This window comes from Ischnura elegans, chromosome 9 (genome assembly GCF_921293095.1).
Source record: "Ischnura elegans chromosome 9, ioIscEleg1.1, whole genome shotgun sequence".
In the NCBI taxonomy this organism is placed as follows: Eukaryota; Metazoa; Arthropoda; class Insecta; order Odonata; family Coenagrionidae; genus Ischnura; species Ischnura elegans.
Window position 1 is genome coordinate 72,117,483 of NC_060254.1, and position 27,930 is coordinate 72,145,412.

General features: G+C 36.8%; 1 protein-coding gene across 2 annotated transcripts in view; it reads right to left on the reverse strand.

The window, feature by feature from the left end:
- Positions 1 to 27,930, reverse strand: part of LOC124166045 (GTPase-activating Rap/Ran-GAP domain-like protein 3) — a 665,374-nt gene that overhangs the window by 569,455 nt on the left and 67,989 nt on the right. The gene's annotated exons all lie outside the window — the stretch shown is intronic.

The window sequence follows — 27,930 nt, forward strand, 5'->3', positions numbered from 1 at the left end:
CTCACTTCTCATAGTATCAATTAAGCTAATGACTTCTGGATTGTATTTCATTAATCTCATTAACTTAAAGCCTTCATTATATTAAAATTGATTTTTTTTCCTGGGTAAAATATTCCATAGGTATAGTAGTTTCAATGAATAAATTTTGCGGTACGCTGCATTTTCGTAAACAAAAGAATTTTCAATTATTAGCGTATGCCGTCAACCACCATGATGGTGATTTAGCTAAGTAGTCGAATTCGCTTAATTTCCGTGATTCATCTCCACTAAACTGGTAACATAATAACACCAAATTGTCAAACGCAACATCATTATCTTTTTTACGAAAATTTAAATGACTGCTTACGAAATACACATGTGCTTTGACTTATCAGCGGTGTGTCCTGCAGTCCGTAACAGTTCATTTGCATGTAAAGCAGCTATATTAATTTTGACTTAATTTGGCCGCATAAAACCTAATAATTAAGTGTCGTTGAAATTCTACCGTCTAAAAGGCTTATTTTCCTTATTAATTTTTCTAGGGATGTGCGAATACTCGAAAATTCGAGTTGAGTCGAGCAGTTGGTACTCGACTCGAGTGCCTCGAATTACGAATGTCGAGTCGAGTAGAGTAGTTTCGGTTACCTAGCTGTCGAGGTCAATAAGTTCAGAAATCTACCTACAGGACGCACTTTCGTGAAAATCATGTAATGATATCGTTTTTAACGTCAATAAGTCGTTCTAATGCCTTGCCCTGGGAGTTTCAGCTTGCTATCTACGTATCAGTCAACCACTATAGTATTCGACGTGGGACCTGATTATTTTTTCGTCAGCCGCGGTGGCCGACCGCCTGACGGCGTAATCAGAGTGGATTGCTGCATCGCGAATACTTTCTTATGCGATACTTTTATACCCGACCATACTTTATTTACTCAAACGCCGGGGGAATACGTAATAATTGTTATGATTTCCATGGAAAAAATGAAACCTTTTGTTTTAGCGGGCAATGACAGTTTTTCCCAGTATTTGACGTCATCTTTTAGCCTTTTTGAGTGCTGCATACGTCCGTCGTTAATTTCCGTTTAATCTTTCGATGCGTTAAGTTTCCACGTTGGACTAAAATACAAGAGTTGTTATGGTTAATTAAACGATGTAATAAATAATGCAAAAAAAATTTGGTCTACAATGCTAAAGCCACTAGTAAGTTGTGCAGTTCGTTCGCTACGTTCACTTAAATTCCATGATCATTCAAGATCCATAGAATTCGTTGATATAACTTATAATAAAAATTCCCGAAGTTCCCAAGCGTTGCAACTTTGGTAAGAAAGTACTTGTCCAGCAAAACGAGTGTGTTGCGAAAGACAATTTTCTGCAGGCAGTAATACTGTAACGTGGAGACTCCTGCCTGAGGATTTAGAAAAATTACTTTTTCTGCATGAGAATTTGAAAGGATAAAATATTAAATGATTCATTTACGTATGTAATATTTATTATAATTGTATAAATGCCTTTAATGAGGGCTCTTCTGAGCAGTTTGGATATATACATTAATTAAATTGATGACATATTACGAGAGGTAATTTAATTTCATTTGTGCTTATATAACTGTTTATGACACATAAATTTTCATTCACATCCTAATTGTGACCATCATTGTTCCTCATTTTCTTTTCCTTTTTAGATCCAGCTTAGCATTTAGAATAGAAAATTCACTAGGGGGTTGGAAAAATAAGAATATGTTGGAGTATGCATTGCTGTATTGCCTAGTTCAGGAATAGGGTGGTTTCCTATTATTTTTTATTGCCTAAATCGAAAGATTATTACTCCTAGAGTACGTATTTCACGCTTTTAGATTTTTTATCACGATATCTATTTTTCGCGATTAAATGAAAAGTGAAAATTTTCAAGCGCGCGAAAACGCGACGGCTAAGTATGAATGCTGGGTAAACTCCGTGTGACGTCGTTCTGGTTCCCGCTGCCGCAATTGAGGTGACCTTGGGGCGAGGCTTTGAGCGCTGATACGACACGGGATGCTAGCAGGTAGCTAAGTACCATGTTAGCTGGTAGCGCTTGGCTTAAATAAGGATTATTAATACCTTATCAAACGAAAAAAAACTTTCCGACCTTAGCCAGTTTTAATAGGTGATTATTAAGACATGTTTCCCTGAGCTCTGTGCCTCATGCATGCATTGGTAACCTCAGACGACGTAAAACTCCTATCCTCTCGAGTAGAAACTAGGTCCCTATGACGTCACGTGGAGTGGCATCGCATGGGCGCCAATCTGGCCTTTTTCAAATGCGGTTAAAATTGACCCTTGCCATTCGTCTAAACCGGTATATTTAAAACCAAATAATTTGTATATTATGAATACACTAATGGTGGGTAACGAAGCGTAATCAATGCCTTTCGTTTTCTTTGATGAAGGAAACTACCCTATTGCCATACTCGAATCGACTCGAATCGATACTCGCACATCCCTACATTTTTTTGCCACAAAAAATACCGTATTTTACCATGTTTACATTTAATGCGAATTTTTGTTGATTGAAGTATCATGTTAAGAGCCTAATTTTATAATTACGAATGTGTGTATTCATTTAATTTTTTATGAGTTAACATGTACATAAAGCCCTAAAATCCAGTTCAATGGTGTTTGGAAGTATTTCAGTTATTTTTTCAGTTACTTGAAAATGATTCAGGATAATATATGATTTTCCTTGAGCTTCTACACGAGCCATGATGAGACAAGCGTGCATGCAAGTTTCACCAGCTTTTAATGAAGAATGAAGAATTATGTATTTTAAGCGTTAAGAAAGTTGTTGAGCGGAAGAAATGGTATGTGTGTACGAATAAATCGAGTTTGCGCGCGGGTCAGAGAAATCAAAGCACCCGACGTATAGGGTTCCGTCTAGTTAACCATTTTCAAACCTTCGGTAAAAACCGAGAGATGTTCTTGTTTTCGCTGGGAAAGTGTTAAATCATATATTCCAGCTACAATGGAATTTTGGAACCACGGTTTTTAAATAAATTATTTCGTATTCCTGATTCAATCTCTGAAGTCTAGCTGATTGCAGGAAGGCAGTGAGTTTATTGAGTTGTTCACCGCGGCGTAAAAATATTTAGCTCAAATCATTTGTTGAAATAATTGAGTCTTATTTTTATGAAAAAAATTGGTAGTTAAAAAAAAGCTTTGCTCAAACTGCCTTCAGCAACATACAACTTAAGCCTGAATCACACGATCGTTTTTTTTCGTCGCGAAAGTGATCACTATCGAGATCACTTTTCCCGTCGCGAAAAGCAATCGCTCTAGTGATCATGTTTCTGAATCACACGGTCACTCCCGCCGCACAGTGGGCTAGAATCGAAAAAAGCTGGCCAAAAGTCGCTAGAGTCTAAAGAATTGGTAAATTAACGAAACTTTTTACAAATTGTGTATTTTAAAAATACAATTGAACTTATTTAGGATTATGTAGGCCACAATATTGTTTAGAAGGGCGATAACAATTAAAATAGGCTAATGTGATGCGGGAAGCAAACTCTACAGGGGCATGCCTACCTTCTGCTATGGAAATATCAAGGGAAAAATAGAATTTTTCTGCCGTTGTAGCTGTCAAATAGTTGTGCATAAGGTAAATTTTGAGTCCATAAGGTTACATTTTGAGTTGAAACTTTTCTGGTATGTTTTTCCCGATATGTTCTGATCTTCTAACTTCCTCGTGTCGGGCTCCCAATGTCTCCTCGGAAAGCTGTCCAATAGGAAGAATGTCATGTTTCACAATTCCCGCTCCATGTATTAAAACTTTGTGAATAGTCCCCGCTCTATTTGCCAAGACCACATTATGTAAATCTTGACTAGTCACTTTCGTTGTATCCATAACTGAGCAACTACTCTGTGAACGTCATTCGGCAATTCGACTAGGAATGCTGAAAGGAGACTGACTCGGCTAGAAATGAGCGAGCCAATCGCAGCAGGTCTACCAAACACGGTGTCCTGCGGTGAATCTGTAAAAATACGAATTAGTGACATATAAAAGCGATTCTATGTAAAAAAAACTATTCATTAAAAATTTTAATGAACGTACCGTAGGTAGCAGGAAGATATTTGTACACTACTTCAGGGAATTTGATTTCTTCCTCTAGCCATTTGCTATTATTAGCTCTAAAGTAGCTTTCCCTTCGCTGCGCCTTATTCCATTTCTCAAAATATCTTGCGAAAAAGTATGCTTGTAGGCACTTCGTCAAAATACCTTTTAAATTAGCATCTCCATTCAATCGATATTTTTCAATACAAAAATCTATCACAAAATTTTTTTTCTCACGTGCCGTGGTACTTTTTTTCTCCACAATTTTGTCATGAAGCTGTAACCGTCACTTCTCTACTCTCCATGGTTTCTAACAAATTTAGTATCAAACACTACTATATGAAATAAAAAAATATCAGGTAATTAGTTCCATCGACAGCCAAACTATCATCAGTCGTACATGGGTAGCAAAAAAAAATTGCGGACTCCAACTAGAAATCCATTTTTAAAATGAAAATTTTGCTTACCATTAGCACTGCTTCTCACCACAATGGAGAGTAAAATCGTTTTCGATGAATGAGGAGTACACTTATTGTAGTCACAACGAAACGGAGGCGGGTGCAAGGAGGCTTTGCTTCCCAGGTACAACTATATCCTCCTTTGAAGTGCTTCTAACGTTGACAGATCAATCCAGTGTTATAACACAGCACAGTCACTTACAGTGGATGTTCACTCGACACTCTCTCTAGGACAACTGATGCATGTGGTAGGCAAAAAGAATCGGAAAACCCCTAGGGGCACTAACCGAGAATTCCATTTGTCGGAACAAGTGGCGGAAAGGGTCGGCAAGAGGCAAAAACGTGTAAAAAGCATAACTTGGGATAGCTACCGATGAATTAGGGGAAGTAGAAAAGAGTCATTACCGGCAAGGTTGTAAAACCAGCATTGTCGGGCCAGTAAGTACGGAGGGTCGCAAATCCTCAACCAGCCGGCACGGGCGCCTGCCGCTGCACGTGCATGACTTTCCCTAAACCCCTCGACCGCAGCCTGCCCATGATGCTTGAGGGAAATCCGAAATTCTGGAAAAATCTTTTCAAACTCTGTAACTCTGCCCATAACTCTGCTGAGAAACCTCCCAATGACCTCCTAATCGTAGAATTCCCAGTCACCAATTTAGCAAGAAACTGTTATCTGCGCCAAGATGTACGTTGAATTTAGCCATTTATAGTATAATATGCTAAAATCAAGGTGATTATTATTCATAAAATATGTATTCAAGTGACTAATGTCATTGAACAAGCATTCCGTCGTCTTTATGCACGGATATCATATCCTTTCCTCGCTTAGTCCCGCCGCCGCGCCGTTTCGTGGCTGCCACAGTGGTCCGAGTGGCCGGGGTGGATTCACATAAATATGGTTGTTAAAATTAGGATCGCAAGTTATCGCAAAAACTGCATTCTGGACATTGTTCTATATGCTTTTGTCTATCTCACAGTATAAATAACTCCGTGTATTTCGATGTACATATAAACGATAATTACCGTTAAACATAAAATTTCATGGAAAATCAACACAGTTTTTGAAAAATTATAAAAATATTAATTAACTAGTAAAATCAAACAAAAACTGTCTCTATTCATTTAATGAAGATCAATTTTATGGATAAAAATACTTTGAAACCAATATTCTTAACAACGACTCTGTAATGAAGCCACAAATTTAGCTATTTTCAACGGAAAAAATCAGGTCACTAAAATCTCTCTGACATGCTCTACTTTGACCAGCTGTAAAAATTATATTAACGCATTCTATGCTCTGTATGGCACCCTATCTTAAAGAGTACATGCTTAATAAAAAATATCAACTGTTTTTGGTTGATTTGCGCTAACTTCATTTTTCGACTTTTGGCCAGCTTTTTTCGGTTTTGGCCCACTGTCGCTTTGGCGCGCCGTCGCTTTTCGCATCATTTCCAATATCACAGCTCGTTGCCATAGCACCCACATCACGAAATTAAATAGCGTGTTTGTTTATCTATGTCGTTCCCACAATTGTCAAACGCTGCGCTGCAATCACACCATACGGTCATGCGTTCCGATTGGCTGATATGGGATTTTAGAGACGGTTTTGGCGACGGATGAAGCGACCGGACGAGTGATGAAAAATAGCGATGGGAATCCTCATCGCGATCGCGAAAAACAATTGCCGCCGACGATCATTTTGCGCAGTGATCGCGATAGTGATCACTTTCGCGACGAAAAAAAATGATCGTGCGATTCAGGTTTTACATTCGTCTCGTTTCGTTAATCAGCGATTTACTTTTTGAATGTCATAGATCCGAGCGGTGGAAGAAGTCCCTGTGTCAAGAATAACTTTTCATGCTGAGGAAACTATAATGCTCGACCTTAAGCCTGAATAATACAGTCATTTTTTTATCCCTTTCGAGGGACAACTCAAGGGATAGCTCCAATTATGGCGAAAATGACCGTTTCACGCGATCATATTCCACGTTGACTCCAGGGATGGAAATCCCATCCCTTTTTCCATCACTTGGCACGTGCCTTTTTCCGTCGCTGGAATCATCGCTGGCACCGCCCCACAGCCAATCAGAAAGCACGGCCGCTAACAGCGATTGGAACGCCACGCTTGGGTTTTAATTCAATTACAGTTGAGAATATTAGGGCAGAGTCGATTCCAAATGTCGATTCTCGATTACATAGATTCTTGAGCACGGAATCGGAATCGAGAATCGTTTGCCTAAAGTCGATTCCGATTCCATCGATTCCAGGAAGATAAATACATTGAAATTAGACTATGAGGTTGGGGCACTGTACATATTGCCAAAATTCGAGTACCAACTAGAATTAGCAAAACGGGTAGTACATGTATAGATCACATTTTTTGCAGAAGTAGAGATAACTATAAGTATGAGGGAAGAGCGGACGATTGGGGTTTAACAGACCATCATGCTGTATCATGTTCTTTAAATATTAATGTACCCATTAATATATACGAACGAGTTTATCGAAGCCATTGCCGGATAAACTTTAACCATCTAAATAATAGTTTGCTAAGATGTGACTGGAATGATGTTTATTCACAACAAAATGTCAATGAAGCCTATGAAATATTTATAAATAAACTGAAATGCTGCATTGAAAAAGCTGAATACGTGTCAGACAGTAACAGATCGGGAGGAATGAAGAGGCCATGGATGACTTACGCTTTGTGCGGGAGAATTTCTAGGCGAAATTTTCTGTATAAAAAAATGAGGAAACACCCTGAAAATGAAAAGCTAAATAGGTACTACGTATCGTACACGCAAAGATTAGAATATGATATTAAAAAGCGCAAAGAAAAGTATTACAGGGACCTATTTGATAGTAATGTCAATAATACCGCTGCTCAATGGCGCATTTTAGATTCACTCACGGGAGGAAAGCAAGGAAATGAGAATTGTGTAAAAATTAGAACTAGTAATGGTATCGTTGTCACTAAGTGCCAGGACATTGTAAACGAATTTAGTTCACATTATGGTAAAGTAATTCAAGAATTGACCCAGAACAATTATTTTGAAAGTAATACGAATAAATACAAAGATATATTCCCAACCTCCAATTCAATTGACTCACTGTTTTTTGTTCCTACTGATGCGAAAGAAATTAGCAGCATTATTAAGGAATTAAAGTCTAAAAAATCTAAAGGTGTTGATAATATTTCCACACAAGTTATAAAAGAAGTAAATGCAAATATTTCGGAGGTCCTTGCCCATATTGCTAATCTAAGTATGTATACTGGAATATTTCCTAAACAATTAAAAACTGCAATAGTGATACCAATTTTTAAAAAAGGTGATAAAATGAACGTAAATAATTACAGACCAATATCCCTATTATCTGTATTTGCTAAAATAATAGAAAAAGTTGTTAAAGTCAGACTTCTTAAATTTCTAAATCAGCATAGTTTTTTCAATAAAAACCAATTTGGATTTATGAGTGGTAAGAGTACAGAGGATGCATTATTAAAATTCTGTTCAGAGCTGAACGACGGACTGAATAAGAACTGTAGAGTTGCTGGCTTATTTGTAGACATTACCAAAGCCTTTGACTCCATTAATCATAACATACTAATGAATCGATTATGGGAAGCGGGTATACGTGGAACCGCATATGATTGGTTTCAAAGTTATCTTTGTGATCGAGATCAATGTGTGCGTCTCAAAAATTGCTACAGTGAAAAGATTCGACTCACCTGTGGTGTCCCACAGGGTTCTGTGTTGGGACCCATACTGTTTTTAATATATGTAAACAATTTATGTGCTGGCAGGTTTAAAGGTCAATTAACGTCATTCGCAGATGACACTGCACTAAGTTACTCTGTTAATAGTGTTGATGATCTATATGAACACATACAAAGTGATCTATTAACACTCAATATGTGGTTTTCGGCTAATTATATGTTGTTAAGTGAAAAAACGAAATATATTATGTTTAGCATGAGTAAATCTACCTCAAACAAAAGTAAACTATACTATCAATGTGCAAATTGTATAAAAGATAATGTTACTTCCTGTGATAAATGTATTTTGATCGAACAGGTTAGTCACATAAAATATTTAGGTATATATTTTGACCAAAATTGTAAATGGAAGTCTCACATAAATAAATTAAAATCAGAAATGATTACTATTGTAAGAAAATTCTACTTCCTCAGATACATATGCCCTGAATCAGTGTTAAAAATGGTATATTATGCTCTCGTTAATTCAAGATTGCAATACGGAATAGCCTGCTGGGGTGGAGCATATTTTATCAACATTAAACCATTGATAGTGGCGCAAAAAAGGGTTATCAGGGTTATAACACGATCGTATAGGAAAAGCCACTCATTTCCTCTATTCAAAAAATTAGATGTCCTCCCACTAAGGCATTTATTCATTTATAAAGTCCTTAGAATATTCTATAACCGTAGTGGTGAAAAGGCCCGACCACAAAACTATGACATTAGAGCTTGGAGAAACTTCCATATACCTAGGCCGACGACCGAAATTTATCGACAGTCATACAATTACTTAGGGCCTAAATTGTTTAGCATGTTGCCGAGTAATGTAGCAAACTCGGAAAAAAGATGGGGATTTAAATCCGCCGTTAAAAAATGGCTTATGATGTGTGAGGAAGTAGAGTTTCTACTAAGAAAGGTGGGTTAAAAAAGTTTACAATAAAAGGTATATTGTATATTCTATGTATGTAATTATGCGTTTATATAAGAAAAATAAGAAAAATAGTTATCCTTGTCCAAATATTTGAAATACGTTTTGTAATAATGAATGCAATCGGCAATAGAACAAATAACTGAATACAAAGAAATTTTACTTCTCATGTGTGCTAGCACCAGACCTATGTAAAAAGTTTATGATGGTAGCCCCAAAACTACTAAAAGGGGTACCTATATATTCCAAAATATTTAAGTATGTTCTAAAATGTAATATTTGATTGTAAATGGAATAAATTATATATTATTATTATTATTAAAATACTAATTCGTAAATTTTAATAATATAATTTTTGGCTCATTTAATATTTTTTGTTATTTTATTCCATTCAATTCTTAAATTTTAATCGAAGCAATGCTACTGAGAAATAAATATCCCACGTGTTATTATGACTAAGAATCAAATGAATCAGAATCATGAATCGGGAATCGATTTGAAAGAATGGAAATTGGAATGGGAATCGAAAAAAAGTGGAATCGACTTTTCCCTAATGTATCACTATAATATTAATTCGCTATTTTTAATAAATATACTTGTTTGATCACTTAGTTGACTTTGCCATGTCGTTTCCTTCAATTCTTAAATTTTAATGACAGCAATGCTACTGTCAATCAATATCAATATCACACCTATTAGAATGAATATGAATCGATAGAATCGAGAATCGATTCGAAAGAATCAGAATCGAAAAAAGTGGAATCGACTCATCGCTAGTAAATGCGGAAAGTGACGGAATAATCGATGGAAAAAGGGACTATGGGAATGACCGTTCGATACTGAAAATTAAATATCTCTCTTTTGGTCTCTGAAAACCTATCGCTGGAGCTATCATTGAGAAGGACAATAAAAATGAGCATGTTATTCAGGCTTAAGGAAAAAATTGCTAAAAATTAATTTCGGTTGTCGTATTCTCTCGTGGGAGAATACGTTTCTTTCTTCACGTCAAAAATGATGGCTTCAAAGCCATCTCTTGATAACTATAGTATGAATCTCTGCAGGGGCGGATCCAGGATTTCTTTCTGGGGGGGGGGGGGGGGGGCACAGGGATACCCGTAATACAAAACGAACGCAATGATAATGGGACCGTATAAAAAATCTTGCATATTTTTTAAGGGTCTGGGGGGGGGGGCACGTGCCCCCGTGCCCCCCCGCCCCCCTAGATCCGCCTATGAAGCTCAGTGTTCATGGCGCAACGCGGTAGTGAATATCTTTAAGTTTTGCACCATCACGGAACAACCCCATTTCATCTCGGATCTTCTTTACTGTTTTGCCCTGGCTTGTTAGTGGAAGAAACTGGGTGACCCATATTTCACTCTCCAGTGTATACATTTGAACAATCCTCCCAGAACTAATCATTGCCCAGCGCCAGGCTATGCATCAAATCCTGGGACTGTACCGTTGGGAATATCGGTTCTTGCACAGAGTCCTTCGCTATATATATCTATTCTCAAGAGTGCCTTCGCTCCGGACTCGGCGAAGGGTTTCATGCCTCAGTCAAAATTCAACGCCGTGAATTTTTGCGTCGAGAGAAGAGGGTAGGGAGTAATTTCTCAAAGTAATAACGACCTTCTTCATTACGTACTATGTAGGCCATCGACATATGGTCGCTGGAGTATGAAGGAGTAGTAGCTTAGTAGTTCATTTACGTCTTATAGAGAACGGAAAAGAAAGGAAGAAAAAAACAATCCAACAGGAGAGGTATGATCCTAATATGCGCTCATGATTAAAATATTTAATCATGCGAGGAAAGGATACCGTTCCAAAAAGCAAAATATGTCCTTAGAATTTATTTTGAGAAATAAAATAAAGGGAAAGGTTGCTGATTAAAATTGATTTTGTTCCTTTTATGAAGAGGAACAAAGAGCCGTAAAATTTTATTTTGGCGTTTACTTCAGATCCCTCCTTTGTTTCTCTGGAACAGTGGCTGCAAGGCTCATTAGGAGTCTCTCTGTCTGAATATGCTCATGTTTTGTTCATAGGTGTTCGATTCATGTTTGTATTCCCCAGATTATTCTATTTTTTACGATTTACAAAAAAGTTGAGTGGCATTTCCAATGGAAAATGGATATTATACATTGGGGTATCAATAATAATGTCGAAAAATTACTGTTTCCTCTTTCCTCCTAAGCTTTCGGCTCCCAGCAGGGATTCTCCTCGTGCACAAGTTATGTCTTATCATGCTAGATATGATCATTTATGCAAACTTTTACGGTAAAAATGACAGATGAGAAATTGATTTAGTCATTTGGCTCTGAAATAATGTTTTTGCTTAGGATAATTAAGCTATACGTTAATGGTGATATGCCTGAAGCTCTGCCATTTGGTACAATCGGTAATATAAGTTTTAGGAGAATTCTGTAATCCGTCTATCTTGCCCTGATTGACAGTTCATGCTTTTTCCTTTCTATAGAGACCTATTCAAAACTACCCATGATCAAGCCGATATTTTTATACTTACAGTTAAATATAATTCTTGGTACCTACTTAAAATTTAACGTCTTTCTTCTTTGCCGAACACCACTTAAAAATTAGTGAATGTGATTATGGTCTCCGTAATCGAAGATTAATCTTTCAAAATTCGAGTCACGGTAGCGGGTTCATTTTTCAAAGTCACAGCTCCATTAAGGATTCCCAAGTTCACGAAATATACGAATAAATGGAGAATCAATAGAGGGTATGACTAATGATGAATTTCATTTATTTTATTCCTTATCCGCGATGATATCCTAACTTGTAAGTCATTACATATTTTTTACCTAATAAATCAATACTCTTTTTACTCAAGCCTAATATCATGATATATTTATCATTCAGAATGGTGCATTAGATTACTTTGAAATCACGTTAATGCATTGCATTTATACGTAATCAAACGGAAATGATTGCGATATATGAAATAGGAATAGGTAAATTACGACTGTGACTGTGAACGCGCCAGTGGAAATAAATCTCCTTCGGCGATACGGCACCGCGTTTCTATGCATGGATGATCTTTAGTGTTTTTCCATTTGATATTTCGAGCCCTGGAAACTCGTGCGTGGAAATTAGAAAAAAATATTCTTTCCATTTTTGCGGGAAAAATGTAGTGCACGGCATGTCACCATTGGGCTGCGACTCTGCATTCATGACATTGCCATCATTCTGCCTCTGTGAAGGATTATTCGCGATGAAGAGCAATGGCTTTTAAGCGTAGAATATACAAGATGATTCCGTTTCCCGTTCTTTTAAATTCCGGTATGAATGGTAATCGGAACTCGTGCTAGCCCTGCCCATCCGTGTACCCTGTCGAGTTTCAAGGGTCGTAGGTTACTCCTCTTATTCAAGCATGTTTTTTTATCCTTTTTTTCTCCACCAGTGTTAGCTATCATTAATGCTTTTTATGGATAAACCCTCGGTGTTGTCACGCTCTGATTATTAATCCTTATATGCGATTTTTCGAATCCGTCCATTTCCAACGATGCGTGCGGAATTCGTTCACACTTGGGCAGCATTCGCGATGCAACTTCAAAGAAGCATCCTTTCAACTGATATGCATCTTAAGATAGATTTCTTAGGATAAGTTATGATTGATAATACTCTATTATCTGTGATAAGTTTACTCTTGCCTTGCCTGAGTTCTTTGCCGCAATATTATATTATTTGCATGTACATGGTTTCTCAGCAGGAATATACAATGCTTCAGGAGGTGGTAGGGGAGAAAATTTTTAGCGCTTTTTGTCCATAAGCATTCAGTCGCAACTACGTAGGCACTGAGCTATGGCAACACACACATTTTTTGGATGCACTTTGCAGTTACCATGAAAACGGTTTTTCTCAGGTATCCAGCTTTTTCAACATTTTAAGTAATCTCTGGATTTTCAATCGTATTTTTGATAGTCGCTAACAGCTCTCGTTTAATCAAGGTCAAAGATTAATTGTTTCAGATAATTTTGAAACCAATTTTCGTACAAAATGAATTATTTAATGCCCTTAAAAATCTTATTAATGTCCAAAAAACGTTTAAAATTGTCTCCTCTGCTATCTCCTGAAGAACTGCAGATTGCTCTTGAGACACTCTGTATATTCCAAGCAGCTTGGTTAGGCCAGCGTGTGTGGCGCCTCTGTGTGGAGTCGATAGATCGTCACACTCATCTCAGTAGTCTTATGAATATCAAGAAATATTTTCTCCTCTCTTAAAGCGATGGAAAGGTTATTATAATGGCTCGGTGGCTCAAAATAATTATTTATGACTTTTTGAAGTTTTTAAAGTAAGGTATTATGTAAATATAATACCATCATCCATTTAAAAGTGGTTTATTGTAGCAGAATGTCTAACAAAGGGCTATTACTAATAGTACCGGCCGTGGTTTAGCAGTAAAATAATCGCGGTTTTTATAAGGTAGATTTTTATGTTGAAATAATGAAAACTCGATGGCTGGGGAGTGGTAGTGCCGCCATTACATTGCATTCAAACAAATGAAAGCGTGGCAGTAATTGATATCGCTCATAGGTTTATTTATTTCCTGTGGCTTCTAACTCTAGTGGCCTTATACTTGTAATCAATATCACAAGCAGTTTGGTGTTTGAAAAATATGTTTTCTAAACTCATTTTGCGCATCGCTGTAGCAGTGGAAATAGGGTTCAGTTAATTAGTCTTTTGTTGTTACCGCTGTTGATACATCTGCTTCTTTACGTTCATGTTGTTTGTTTCATTTAGCTCCGTTGCTATCGCTAAGGGATGGAAGTTTATTAGTTCTATAGCCGTAAAAAGAGAAAAGGAATTAATAGAAGCTGGAGAGTTAATTTGCATGAAAATTCAGCTATTCGAGTATATTTACGTTTCACTCTGGGAGTTCTTAGTTTTTCGGTCTGGTAAATCGATGAGCAGCCACCATATTTTAGCGTTATTCGCTCCTCATGTTTTTATACGTATATTTTAATTTGTAGCTAACATAAGAAGCAAAATCTTTCCTGGTATTTTTTCAGTGCCCGGTTCTTTACTGTTAACATATGAATATCTTCTAATTCTTTATCCTGATGGTCGAAAATTTTCGGTTTGCGTAGGTTGGAAATATTGCACTGGCTATTTTGTGATAAATGAGTGGTTCAAAAGGCAATGTTATTATTTTTTTATGCACTGTAAATTTTATGTATCTGCTGCTATTAACCTTGTTAATTAGCAGTTATGTATTCCTAGAGTTGGATCATTGTTTGTCAATTATTCATTAAATTTAATTTAGAGCAATTATTTATTTTATACCTTAGGCGAGATCAATTTCATAATCATAAATGAATTCTAATTGTATCGTAATTTATGTCTAACCTTATTTATGTGTTAGAAAATTGAGAAGTAGCCTCGAATACGTTTTCTCATTCAGCTTTGTCATTGTTTGAACTATTTTGCAGAAATTATTTAATTGATGTTTCAAATGAGGCTTAATTATGTGTGATTATCTGTGGAAAAAGTAGTGTTGTTCAATTAAATTTTATTGCGAACTGCTTTCATGATGGCCAATAGGTTAAAATTTTCCTGGTCCATGATATCCAACGGTATTCATTTTTTGGTGCACCCACGTCACGGTTGGATTACTGACGAAATGTGTTATCTCTGCTGTTGGACCTCTTCAGGTAAGTAATAGATTCATTGCGCGTCTATCTTTTTAAGTAAAGTCAAGGTGGTGGGGTTGGGGGAAAGGTTGGGATAAGTGTGGGGCTTTCTCGAAATTTCTTAAATTCTTTCGAAAGTACTGGAATCCAGGATGAGATAATGGTCTGTCCTTTGTCTCGGTTAAAACTTCTTATATATCTTCATATATGCCAGTGATTTTCGTTCATTTGCTTTTTTTCTCAGGGGGTGAATAGGCTTGAGTAAATGTCGTCGTTGGTGGCACAAAGTTTTGATAAGATACTTATCAAAATATTTTAGAAAGAACTGATAGAAGATTTGAATAATTTGTGATAGGATCATTGAATAAATGCCAATAAACTTTGAAATTGAATTTTTTCATACCAATGCGATGAGCGATGGCATACATTCATTTTTTGGGTTGTTATCGATGAAAAATTCTGCCTAAGGTTTCTCCTAACAGAATAGTCCTATATAATCCATCCGAAAGATGTCTAATTTATTCCCTAAACACCTTGTGCTTGACACGCGTGCCGCTAATTGGAAGGGTTAGGTTTTTAGAGTCTAAATTTATTCTTACATGTAGGGGGTACAGGGTTTCTATTTGCACAGCAAGGTTATCCAAAGAAATGGGAAGTCACGAATTTATTTTACTTGCATTTGAAGCGAAATACAGTCATAAATTTAGCAATTATAACGTATTACGGACCACATTGTCTCAAATGATTACGATGTGCATGTTTTGCACGGAGCAGAAAGAAAAGACTTGATTCATGAACCTGTAGCTATTCATTGCCAATTTTCATCGCTCCCTCACACTTGCGCATCCCTCGTTTTGTCCAATTTCCATAAATAATAATAGTTAGAAATAAGCTGATATTCATGTTTTTAATATATTCTGAACGATATTTATTGGAGAAAATGATGCTGTGACACCAAATTGAATGGGCCGATTGAAAATAAGTGGTGGTGCGTAAAGCATCGGAACAAGTATCTTTAAGTTTTCCTAGATATCAGAAAATTACTTATACCACTTATTTTTTATCATAGCGCGACCGGGGTTTCAATGAATTATCATCATCTTCAGGCGTTAATTATGATTTGTTTATCTTATTATTGTTACCTAGTTACTTGATGAATTTTAAAAACGGACGCCAGAATAGGGGAAAAGGATGGATAGAGATATTCATTTATGAGAGTACTGACCTGACTTTCAATAATTATGATGATAATTCATTGAAACCCGGGTCGCGCTCTGATGAAAAATAAGTGGTATAAGTAATTTTTTGATATCCAGGAAAACTTACAATAGAATACCACAAAGTAAATCAAGAATTAGTAAACAAGTATCTTTGCCAAATGTGTCTTCTACAACTAAAGCCATTTTAAACGAAAATATCTTTGTTTGATTGGAAATGTTTAAATGCGATCTAATGTTAAAATATTTTCCGTTTTCTCGATCAGCATTCACATGTGCATAGTTGCCATAGTTGCATGTACAAGATATCAAGAGGGCAAATATAAATCTTAGCCTGTGTATTTCACGTCATTTTCCTGTCAGGAAGGGTATTTATGTGCTTTTCCTTCATTCTCATTCATTGGCGCAGGCACGTTGCGTTCATTCTGCGGTTTGCCATTGTGTACTAGAGTTTCTGGGTGAACTTCGTGTTTGCCTTTTCCAAACGTGGAGAATTTACGCTCGCGGCAGATTCTTTTGAAAGGGATGCAGAATACGTCCAGCAAAGTGAATGGACCGATATCGATTACACCTGAAATCAATGCCTGAAATACTGCTCGCTGGTTTGTGCCGTTGGTTTTTTTTGGGAAAAAGTCGATATGAATCGGAAAAATAGGACGGAAATTGGATACGAGGACAATGAGTTGGATTGAAAGCGATGTCCACTCACCGTTATATTTTTTCAGTTCGGTGCTTTAATCAGAGTTTGACTGTGAATCGCAGGTAGAAAAGCTATAGATGAAATCACCGTCGATTTAAATGAAATTGATTTAAATTTGGATCAAGCTGTATGCAATTTATGTAGAAAAATGAGTACATAGAAAAAATTAAAAAGATTAAAAATCACGCTCTTTCCAAAAACAGTATAAAATGCTCTAAAATTTAAAAATAGATTTCGATATCTCGAAGAATAAACTGTGGGTGCTGATTAGGTTCCTTTGAAATCAGTGTAGAAGAGCCCGATAAGTGAGTTAGGATTGACACTTTAGCTTGTATATACTGTCTGAGTGATAGGAAGCTTATTTTAAACCTTAAAGTGCATTTTATACTGCTTTTTGATAAAAAAATATTTAATTTTTACTTTTTAGTGGTGAATCAAGCAATCGATTTACGTCTCTCGCTTACTCTTTGGCTGTTGAATATAAAAATACGGATTCTCTTAACACTATTTATTATAATGTTTTACTAATAACTGGTTGTGAATAATAAAAAAGTTTCAATTAAAAAAAAACAAAATTTCAAAGTGAACTGTCAAAAGTTCTAGAAAAAAACAACCCCATTTATTGAGAAAATTCAAAACTATGATTATGTAAATTTATTTAACTAATTAGAGCACAAAGGAAAAAATTAATATATCTTATTATATTAATATTTCATTGCTGTCAGAAGCAAGCAAGTGCCAAAATTTTAATCCCATCCGATAATAAGAAGTGGGTAAGAAGTCGATAACGAGATTCCATCGATGAAATAGGCAAATGGTCGAAGTTAAAGAAAAAGTGTGTAAAAATGTTGAACGCAGTGACCCATTTTCATGCCTGAAAGGTATAGAATTGGAATAGGTATGGTATAGAATTGTTAAAATAATTCAGTAGTATAATAATCTCAGCATTGGAGGTGTTATTTATGTAGTTACCCATTAGCATTCACAATATTAAAGTTCAATAATCAAGATAGTTATAAAGTTCAAGATAGTTATTTAGTCGTGTTATACTATTTGCAATGAGACTTGATGAAACTAGTAAATCGTAGAAAGTCAGAATCGATAAATAATTTACCCTTGATTAGACCATTTCAAAGCGTATTCGGATTCACGTTCTACCCGAGGTCTCATGGCTGCAAAAAAAAATGTGCAGCACATTATAGGAAATTGGATACAGTAGTTAGGACATCAGGAAGATAATTGCGTGAGATAAGGAGGCGGTCATGAATAGGAAGGATCTTATGAAAGGTTCGTCATGCAAAATTTTAAGAAAAGGTTAGTGAAAATTCTGATCTGGAGTGTAGCGCTTTACGATGCGGGAACGTGGACACTTTGGAAGGGGGACGAGGTAAGACTTCAAGCGTTCGAGATGTGGGTTTGGAGAAAAATGGAAGAGGTGTGGTGGACGGAGAAGAGGTAGAACGACGAAGTGCTGGATATGGTGGGTGAGGAGAGGCAGCTTCTAGATGAGATACGAAGAAGACAGAAGGTATGGATGGAGGGAGTACTTATCGGGGAGAAGATGTTGAAAACAGTGTTAGAGGATAGAATGTTGGATAAACGAGGGAAGGAAAGGAAGGGAATAGGATTTTTAGATAGAATAAAAGGGAGTAGGCCATATTGTGAATTGAAGAGTTATTGTGCATGAAGGAAGCGGAGACTGTCAGAATGATTCGTGAGTACTCCATGAAAACCTACATCAATCGGTTGAATACTTTAAAAATAATAAGTGTGTGAAATTTAAAATGTTCGTCATCAATTCTCGAGGTGGTTGGTTTATTCCTTTTCTTCAGAGTTCGAAGCAAAGTTCCTTTGCTAAATAAAAAGCGCATTCTTCTTATTTGATGACACCGCTTAGCTTCGTATAAATTATGGATATCAAGCGTGATAGAGGTCGAAAAGGATATTCGATTTTTGAGAATATTCTGCTCTGATCCCTCAATCGTGGCTAACCCTAGCGGTCATATAACGACGTGCTTCTGGGATCGATTTAACGCCTCTCTCCGGTATGTTTGTCCGTCTCATGAGATTGGATTCTGGGAACATATCAGCATTTCGCTTGGTACCCGAATCCTGATAGGAAAAAAACTCTTATATCGCCATGGTTACGATAGCTACCGCCGAAGAGCAGGAGAACGTGTTGACAAGACGAACGGTACACCCATGAATCCAGAGTGTATGTTCAGTCGCGTAACCAGCAAGCTCAAAGCATCGTGGCCTTCAGCTGTTTACTGGCTGAATTTTCATTAGCTCTTGCTTTCCGCCGTGGTCTTTTGTGTGCTACTGCAGCCTTTGTTGCAGTAGCACACAAACGTCACATACACGTCAGGCACGTCGTGAATACGTCGTTTTGAGTTCCATTTTTTTTCTCGGCCGTAAATCGAAACGCGAGTGAATAGCTGCTGCAGCAATTAACGGTTTGTTGGCTCGGTTACGTGATGAACCGCCCAACTACTGACGTCACGTGGTATTTTCACCAAATACCGCTCGTGATCAACGTGGAGTATAAAGTACATAAAAAGATAAATTTTTTCCTTCAGATCATTAATTGCCTGTTTTTATTGCCTGTGACATATCGAGGCTATTAATTAATTTTACGAATGGGGCGTGAAGAGTTGTGAGCGTCACTCTTTGTTTCATTCAATCACTAGGTGGAATTGTCAGGAGAGATTTCAAAGACTTATTTGAAAAGACATCGAGATTTGAAATTAAGCTGATAGTATCGACTAACTAGCATAAATTCGTTTCAAAAAATGTTTCTTGTAATCCTCGTTACGAAAGCATATCATTTGTTTAATGAAACAGACTTATTTTACTTGAAGTAGTCATCGAAGCAGCATGGATCTCCAGGAGAAGAACGTGCGAAAATCGTATAATTCACTTTATAATAAAGTGTTACCTCCATGCCGATAAAGGTTTTTGTTTATTTTTCACTGGAATAAATTAATAGAAGAAGGCGGTTGATGGTATGGAAAGGGAGTTACAGTCTTTATTTAAGTTGTGAAAAGCATATTGCTGTGAGAATTATTTTAACTTATTACGCATATTTTATTTAATTTTTGTATATCAGTACCAATTAGCCAACTCATTATAAGATGAATTATAATAGAATATAGCTAAAGGTGCATATTTACGTGGATAAAGGCGGATATCGACTGTAGGAGGAAAAATGAGGAACATACTCAATAGTTTGTAGTTTTAGGTAAGGTAAACTCAATACTTGGCTACCATGATGCCCATTGCGTTTGTTGCATGTCAACGCAAAAATTAAAATTTTGATCCGTTTTTTCCATAGATCACGGTTAAAGAAAATTTAATAAAGATTAATTAAAGATTAAATTATGCTCGAAACGTATTGCTGTACCAATAAACTACTTTTATGATTATTTTTTTAACGATTGTTTGGCTCTCAGCTCTGGCCGATTGGAGAACATTCTCTGTGTTCCGGACGGTGGGTAGTAAATATATACAACAGATTTTCAGCTAGCAATGAATCTATTAAATCTCACTGGGTCGTAAAAAATTTTATACATTTTCATAATATACTTTTTTTGAGCGTATAAGTTTTTACTCATCTGCTTGCTTTTCCTCCACGCGTCTTGGCAGTGACGAAGCATTAACTGATTTTAAGGAAATTAGCCACCATAAGAGATTCAACATAAGGTAAAATGTGCGAAAAATCCCGGTCAAGGCGAATGATTTTTCCTCTGTGAATGATTTTTCCTCTGTGGATTTTTCGCACTATTTGTGCATTGCGGGTGACTCCGTAAAAAGTTATCACCGTGGCTAGTCCCGGTATACTTTCATAAGGTAAAATTTCAGATTGTGCCTTCTTAAATACGTCATAAGTCATTAAAAAGATTTATGAAGTTTGAAGATGTTTATTTACTTCGATCTCTTTCAATCAAGCCGCATATACCGTCGCGAGGTGGAAGGCGAACCGCGAGATGACGTCAAATCAAGTGAGAAGACGGTTCATAGGACATGCCTTCTAGCGAATTTCCAGAGCTTTCAATTAGCTTTTAATGACATTTGTGGCGGGCTGAGAGAGCTTTGACTTGTATATTTCGATTTGTGGGAAAATTTCCTATTAAATGAAACGTAGCAGCAGGATGAACAGTTCTCATTCAAGTTCCCGCTTGTATCCTTATCGCGAAAGCATTGGGATAGCAGTCTTATAGCCTCAAAGATTATCCTCTCTCCTTACGTTATGAGGTTAAAGTATTTAGCTCGATTCTCCGAAGGTCATATCCGTATATCGAATTCATGAATTAAAACTGCGGATTTGTTTGGAGGAAATTTCCCCATTCCAGCTCCAATTAATTTATTTTATTTATCTAAATCACTCATTAAGTCTCCTCAAGTCAATCTCATTAAGTTTCCTCATGACTTGAATACCAACTATACGTGTGGATGTGGAATAACCTGGCCATTTTTTCAGAATTTGGAAAAGTTATGATTTAGTTGTCTCAGGATGACCTACATGAAGTTTATGTTCATGAGCTTTTGGTTAGTTTAAAATTGCGGAAACCCGTGCCTCAAGGACCCCAACGACCAAGGACCCAAAATGGTTTTTTTGGACTAAATAAAATCTCGACGAAATCCCGACGAAAAACACCGATGAAAAATCCTTTACACCTTCTTATCTTTACGCCAGGGACAATGACAGGATGATAAATTTGCAAGTAACTCTCCCTCTGAATGCACATGATATCTTAACGCAAAAAATAAATATTTGCGGTGCGTAGCCAAAGACAACAAAAGGAGTAAGGGAAACTTAATTTCCTCGAGAAGCAGAAGTGGCGCCGCAAACTTTGTCCTAAAACTTTTGAAGGTATGGTGGGACTGTAACTCCTCAGAGCTTCCCGGAAGTGGATCGAATCATTAGCACACTGTAATCTTCCTGATGTAAGTCTTAGTGGATCCTGGTTCGAGTGAAAGCTAAAACGTATGATTTTACAATGATTTTCCACAAGATATTCAGGTTGCATAGAGGGAAAATCGGCTGCCCAAAGATAGCCGTTGTTTAGGAAGGTAGTAATTCAAAGGTATCCGTATTTTTTAATTATTGCGGTCATTATCAAGGAGCATGCAAAGTTTCTTTTTCCACTCTATTAATTATAATGATATAAATTGGTCCGAGCCAATGAATTCACGGCTGCAAAAATATTTTTCACAAACGCCCAGACTTCTGAATACCAATTATTATCACCATGAACGTAAGGTGCATTACTCGATAAAAAACACTGTGCCGAATTTATAGCCGTTTCTATGGAAGGTTTCCATACGACTTCTCGACATCGGCACTTATAAACTTCTATTGGAGGCCTTCCGACTAGAAGACATGTGGATATTATACGTTGCAACATTGCCAACGATAGGAAACAGATGTGTTTAGCTACTTTCCATAGTTTCTAGCTTAATCGCTGGGAATGGTCACACGAACGTTGTTTATTGTCGGAAATATTAAAGAAAAGTTCGCGTGATGTGGGTGAAAATGGTTTGAGAACACAGAAAAATTGCAGACAATATTAGAAAGAAGTAGTATCACGAACGAGAAAAAATGAATACGATAATCGTATTGAGAAATAAATTCAACTGATTTGGATATTTTCGAAGTCTTCTGCATGAATATTATTTAAATTGTGGATTGCAAGGTCACGTACATGTATTCCATTTTTATGGATGATTTCCTAAACCGTATATATTTTAAAAATACCTAAGTATTCTGAACTGTATAAATATACCAAAAATTTGCATTTAAAATTCTTCAAGACGCATTCTCCAAGATTATGAATCAACATTAAGGTTTTCCATTGTGCCTACCCTGGATAAGAATTAAATGGTTGGTCTGCATGAATGAGTTTCCCATTTCCCGTGAGGACCTTGATCATATCGCTGTGGCTTACTGTAGTGCCACTCCGGTTCCATAATTGGACTCCTCAAATCTTCTCTGGAGGGTCCTTTGTCCCGCTAGCAATCCACTTTTCGGGAGGATGTGAATCTCATCTGGGAAATGTCAGTAGTAGCTGCGGCCACGGGAAGGGCCCGAACACTTCCTTCTGTCTAACGAATGTGTTTTGCGAAGCCCATGCGTTGAAATCATCTTCTCTTTGTTTTTCTTATCATTATTTCTTTGTTCTCCACGAGTGCAGTGGTATCTGAAGCTATTTTTCTCCCTGCAGATACCTCCATTTAATTTATATACTCTATATATGGTAAAGAGACCAATTCTAACGTAAACTACTGTGAAGGGAAAGCGATGATACAAATCCACTCAAAAACCTTTTATTCTCAAATTGATAGTTAGATTCAGCAAACAATCATCGTGATTTAGAATGCTTCCGTGTTATTAGTAAATATTTAATGGAAAATAGATATGCATTAAAAATATGCATTTTTTGTGCGAATATGGACGGCGTTGCGTGGAAGAGTGGCGGGAACCTTTAAGTTCCTCCTCGTAAATGAACGCGCTGTTATCATTATCATGTTCTATGCACGGAAATTGTACTTATTATCTCACGAAACCCGTGGTTCTATTCATTATTTTTCCCATTTCATCCCAGAAAAATCTCAGCTGGCAATTTTAATGATATTTTAATGCTCCTATCCTACGAATATCGTGAGTAATCGTTTTTAATATTTTGTTGATGCATTCATCAATCGGCTTTCTCAGAGTGACCCGCACCAATGTGGCTACACTGATGTCACAATCTTATTTCGTCTATTTTCTACCAGCATAAAAAAGGATTAAACCTTCAGGGAGAACATGGTTTTTGACCGAGGGAAGTCAAAATCATCTTTCAAATGCCCTTCTATTTTTTCTTTTATTATACTTGCATCTGAATTAAGTACAGTAGGCGTCCATATTGAAATTACGATTTACACTTGTGTGTGGAAATAATTATGCCAGCTTCAAAAATCTATGCATATAAAAGGGGATGTCTGTTCGTCTGTCCGCTATGCGTTTCCATACGGCTGCACGAATTACGACCAAAGCTAGTTCATAGTTGCTCATCTCATACTCTCAAACCCCATAGTTTTACTTTCGGTTGCGTCCGGCACATCCTTCACGTTGTTTTCTCTAGTATTCTCATTACCATTTGTTACTCTAAGCCAACTTCTGTGGTTAGATATCCTGCCGGGTAGGCACACCTCTTCACTCGCTCAAAGGGTAAAACATGCTCAAAAGATAGTACACCTGCCTATTAATCCTCTCGGTGCAAACCTTTATGCTGGGGTATGAGTTCACAAGCCGTTTTTGGTTTACACGCGTACGCAAACACGTAGCGATTAATGTATTGAAGCGGGATATTAGCTGATCCCGTGCGCGTTATACAGAAGTCGTTTTTTTCCATTGTTTGCTGTTCAGCTTGCCTAAAAATCTTGCCATGTGACCATGAATTCCAAGTTTCCCACTTCTGTGGGCTATATCTTTCCCGAGAAACGCCGGGTGGCCTGCTAGTAGACTAATAAATGGATTAGGTTGACAAAACCTTAAGCTGCATTTTTGTAACAATTTGAAAACAAAATAATGCGCTGTTTTTCACGCAGAGCATCACTGAACAAGAGCGGTAAGGGGTAGCCACATGGCTAAGGAAATGAGTTAGCTTGAAAAAAAATATTTTTGTTTTCCCTATTTGAGTATTGATACTGCAGAAACCTGAGCCTCAAAAATTAAATCGTAGGTAAGGAAAAACATTTCTCATCGAGCAAAAACATTTTTAAAATGTTAACTGAATAATTTTCTAGCATGTCAAAATCGAAGGTTGATTTTCCTTATTTCAGCGTAGTGTACTGAAGTCAGTTTAATTTGTTTCATTTATTCATGCCATATATTTTGATGATTCATGCGATTGATTGATTTGGTTTTTGTAGACGAGTTATTTTACGGAGGGCATCGGAAAAGATGTGGAGCACATAGGAATCGGTTAAAATACGTTCGTAGTACGAGTCAGCAAAAATTGATGTCCTACTCACCTTCATATAAATCAACTGGTTTGGAGAATTTGTGCTATCAATTTTCACTTTTTAGTATTATATGCCTATATTTTATTTATTTCAATCTCATTCAGTCCGCTGCATTTTAGCTTAGCTTTTTGTTTTTTTTTTTAAACACAGAGTATACAATTCGATGAAAAAGTGATTCCACAGTAAAAATCACTTTTTGCCGAATGCTATAAATTCGTGAATATGATTCCATCGTTGGCTGTTTATTTTACTCTGTTAGATCCAACAATGAAGTGCGTATGTTTTGGTGCTATTGGCGAATAATAAATTCAGATACGGACCACTCCCGGCTACGGAATTGAAGTATAAAAAATCCAATACGTCTGCGATGCATTCATATGCTTTTATGAGGCAGGTGTATAGACTTACTGCGTAATCGGTTTCATGGTTTTTTTAGTGGTCAGTACATCTCTTCTTTCTAATTTTTTTCCTTTTATCTTTCATGGATTTCATGAATTTGAGTTTTGCGCGAAGTCCATTGCATTTTCTGTTTTTTCGCTTCCAGCTGTAATATTCATATTTTTGCACTGCAGTGTATAATATTAGTTGCTTATTCTATATCCAGTTTTCTATGGTAAGGGAGTTGCTTTCTACGCATGAAAAAGAGAGTTGAGATATTTTAGTGGAGTAAAAACTCTCAGTTATCTAAAACATTTACAGCCTCTACATTTGAAATTGATGCCCAGAACTCGTTCATCGAAACGTCGGCCGAGATGCAGTTGGAGAACCTGACCCGGTGGAAATCCCGTGTAACTTTCCACAATCATATTTTTGTTTTCTTTTTCTTTCTCTAGACCTCAATTTTTAGCGAAGATTGTTGTGTTTGAGAATAGGTCTTTAAGATTTCAGGGTAAATTTTTTCGCCAGCGTTTCGATATATTTTCATACCTTTATCAGAGCTTTTTTTGCAATGAAAATGATTTGTTATTTTAAATATTTTTATTGTTTGATAGCCAAATCCTCTTTGAATACTAGCGTTGTTAACAATCTATGCAAGTTTAAGTAGCAATATTGGGTAAAGGTACCTCAATTTTAAAGAAACAGACTCTGTATTGATAACTACAGTACAATGGAAAATATAAATTCATTTCAACAGCGATTGTTTTTTTTGCGGTGAACGATGAAATTTAGAGTTATTGAACTTTTCTAATTATCCTTCCACAAAATTGCGTCTCTGGATGACTCTTGGCCTGCAAAAGGCCAGCATCCGAATATCATTTGTGCTCTTCTTGGAGAGGAAATTAAAGCAGCTTCCCGCCGAAAATTCTAGAGAGGGTCGTTCCCTGGTGATGCTAAGAGTTCCTTTGTTTGAGTAATCTCCGAGGAAAAACCTAATTTTGTGAGTTCGTCGTCTGGCATCCGGGTGTTGGTTCAATTATTAACGCAAACTTCGAATGTTGTTTTATTCGCTTCGGCCTGAATGAGACGGGAACGACCTGCTGAAGTGCAATTGGGTTATGGTTTAATCCTTAGACTTCGAGCACTTAAACCAACGTAATTTTTTTGCGTAAAAAACGTAGCATAAATATCTCAATATTTTGGGCAACTTTCATGAGAATGTTGTTGTTACAATCACGCGGGTCGTGTTAAAAAAAATCAGTGGTAATATTGCAATGTATTATTTGACCAAAATTTCAGGGTGAAATTCCTATAAGTAATGCAATAAAAATGTCTCAAGAATGTGACTGATAAAATTCACGAAAAAGAATGCGTAAGGCATTTAGGTAGAGCAAAATCTCAATTATCTAAAACATTTACAGCCGCAAGTTTACCAATCACACTCTCGTTGACACTTCACGCATTATTTCACGTTATCAGAATTTTTTCTCTCGTATCTTTTTCTCATCAGAATTCTCCATATCCGTTTTTCGATTGCTCCAGCTTTTTTTTCTTGTTGGCGATGAAAATAATTTCCTCTCAGTCTTTGAAAATATCGCTGATCCCAAAAATTGCTGAGAGCACTTTTTTCACGACTTTATTCTCTTCCATCATTTGTTCTTCGGGACATTATCGAGAGGGTAATGAAATTTGAAATAAGTACTTGAAGTTTTTCCTCGATCATAACATTTATTATGACCTAGGTTTCAATGTTACCACAACGTCTTCAAGGTAATGTTGTATCATTGATCCTTGAAGATGACGTAGTAATTTCGAAACGTAGGTGGTAATACATTTAATAATCGAGTAAAAATTGCAAGTATTTATTTCAATATAGAAAAATTCCACTCCATCACGCTTGAATCTTCGGATTATATTAATGAAATTAGAGAACGTTGATTATTATGGATAAATGCCATATCATATTTTACTTCAGGTTTTGAAGGGTATCGTGTATTTTAATGCTTATAATAAGTATCCAAACTGCTCCATGAATTTGAATGTGACATCTTTACGACCCTGAAGTCCAGGTCGGGGTATTTTCCAGCATGTTGTAAACATGATCGAAGTCAGTTTTGGACAAAAACCCATTTGACCTCATTTACAACATGCTGGAATGGACCCGTAACCGTTTCCCACACAAATCAACGCTCATAACGTGGACCCAAAAGACATTTTATTGCAATTTTTTCGTTCTCTTATCATTTCTCTCATTCTTTTCATTATATTTCAATATTATTTTTTTCAATGTCGGTTCTAGTTGTTTTTTCAACTATTTATAAAGCAATGCATGGAAGATGATTAAATAATGATGGTGACCTAAATCAGGCCCGTGCCGGACTCCTTAGGGCGGTGAACGGCCATGGCCAGAGGGCGCCAGCAGTATGCTGGTGGAAGACCAACGGGAGATGTGGGGGTATTTATGAATTGTTTAATTTGCTAAAAGTGGTGTTAATTATGCTGTTAAATGAGACATAATTGAAATCAAGTTAACTGCTCGATGTTGGTATTTTGACTGTAAAACGTGTCATTTTCGGAAGAGGAGGGCGCCAAAGATTTTCAGGCCGGAGGGTGCACCGGGATATGTGCCCCGGTGTCCCAACGGTCCAGCACGGGCCTGAACTAAACACATGTCTGCCGTCTAGGTTACCTAAAGCTCCTTACATTTTGTTTGTATATTTCATTGTAATAAAAATTATGGAGCCTCCTCTGCCCCGCCCTAGGGTCGG